Here is a 2,116-nt window from a genome sequence, read left to right as displayed (position 1 = left end):
TAAGGGTCTTCAACATACCATGGACTGTCAAGAAAAAAAATAGGTATATTTTGGAGAGGAAGAAACCAAGTCTCTACTTGGAGGCAAGGATATTGAAGCTCTGCCTCACTTACTTTGGGCATGTGGCCAGGAGAGACTGGTCCTTGGAGAAGAAGGACATCATGCTTAGAAGGGTGGATGGACAGTGCAGGAGAGGGAAACCCCCAATGAGATGGATTGGTACAGTAAATGGGGAAATGGGGTTGATGTGTCAGAATTAGTGAGACTGGCTCAGGACAGAGAAGGGTTCAGAGCTGCTGTATATAGGGTCACTATTCATTTCAGTTGAAGAGAGGATGAGAAACACCCAAGCATTGAGGACTCTCCTTCATAGGGTTGCTATGAGTCACCTGCTATTCGACAGCACTTAACAACAACAACAACATGCATTGCAGGTGATTCAATCAATAACATTCTATGACAGGTTTGAAAACCGGAGTGGCATCGACTTCCTAAACAACATGCCTCCGGAAACTCTATGAACTTTGATAATTGTCAATAGTTATAGAGGGTCTTCAGGCCTTTTGTCCATAGGGTTATGAGTTATGCTCACCTCAAAGGCAATCAACAACAATGTGGTGGTGTTCATTGGGTTTTCAAAAGCCTTTTACTTAGGGAGTAGATGACCCATTTTGCTTCCTAGTGTATCTTAATCAGGGAGCTCCACCAGTAACCATCTTTGATGGGAAATTCTTTTGGAATTTGACACACCAATGGCACAGATTTCAGTATTACAGCAACTCCAAGTAATCTCAGTATAGCAAACAGACAGACAAGTGCTACAACACCACTTAGAACAATGTACTCGCCAAACACAATCAATACGTCATTAACTTTTTTTTATTTAAACTTTTTTTTTAAATTCTGTATTTATTTTTTTTACAGAGGTTTTGGATTTCCATTCATTCATTGCCGCAATTTTCTCCCTTCCCACCCCTCCCCACCAGCTCGCTTCCCCCTCCGAAGAAAGAAAAAAAAAGAAAAAAAAAATTCCTTCATTAGTATACATTTCCCACGTCCCTTCCCCTCACCCCCCACCCGAGTACACTTCTCTATGCAACCTTAATTCTGGATTCCTGTGCTAACCATAATACTCAATCATATATCACTTCTAATCTGTTCTTTCCCTCATCTGTTTGAATACAATATATGTAAGTCACACCCATCAGATCTTGTTTGCCTACAAAGAAGATTTTCACCCAAGATGACTGTAAATGAGATCAGATACATTTAACCAGCTTACATTTGATTGCTAACACAGTTAGAACTACCAAAACAGTTTACCCCCAGCTTTCAAGTAAATCATAAACACCCACCAGGATCAAACTACACCAAGATATAGGCTCCCTCATCAATCAATACTGAACATTGTTTAATAATTGGTACATGAAATGAACGTACCAAGAATGTTGGAAAACTGGAAATTGTTACAATGAAATGGAATGCATGAATATCCGCATACTAGGCATTAGTGAGATGTGATGGGCCAGCGATGACCGTCTTGAATCAGATAATCATATGATAACTTTGTCATAGGTTGTGTCAAACACCGTAATTGGCTCTCCATCATAAGTAGTATTTGGTAGGGCTCCCACATTGATTCAGGTTTGTAAGCAGGAATGGGATACACTTTCTTTTTTTTTTTTTATAAAAACGTGTTTATTGTTGCACTCTGGTCCTGGAATGGGCCCACGTTTCACTGAGGGCTCGAGCTGAGGTTAAACTCACAGCAGGGGCTGCTCATCATGAAGCTGCTTTCTTCTGTTTTTTCTTCTCATTTTCTTCTTTCTCCTTTTCAATCTCAGCGACATATTTTTCAATTTCTTCAGGATTTAAAATCTTGAGGGGCTGGTCTCGTCGCATGACTGCCAGCTCGATGTTTTTGCCGCCTGACTGGACCACCTCCAGGAGGGCCTTGATGACCAGCTTGATGGCCAGGTCATCCGTCTCAATAGCCTCGTCCGTGTAGTTCTTCTCAAGGAATTCCCGCACTGACTTGGCCCCTCGGCCAATAGCATTTGCCTTCCAGGCGTGGTACGTGCCTGAAGGATCGGTCTGATAGAGCCGGGGTGTGCCA

At 42.0% G+C, this 2,116-nt stretch overlaps 1 pseudogene; it reads right to left on the bottom strand.

Moving 5' to 3' along the window:
- Positions 1–1,782: 1,782 nt before the first annotated feature.
- On the bottom strand, positions 1,783–2,112 carry LOC102854504 (annotated as a pseudogene).
- Positions 2,113–2,116: the final 4 nt, after the last annotated feature.

This window comes from Elephantulus edwardii, unplaced genomic scaffold, assembly GCF_000299155.1.
Source record: "Elephantulus edwardii isolate Elephantulus edwardi_28Jun2011 unplaced genomic scaffold, EleEdw1.0 scaffold00035, whole genome shotgun sequence".
Lineage (NCBI taxonomy): Eukaryota > Metazoa > Chordata > Mammalia > Macroscelidea > Macroscelididae > Elephantulus > Elephantulus edwardii.
This window is presented reverse-complemented; position numbering and strand designations above follow the sequence as displayed.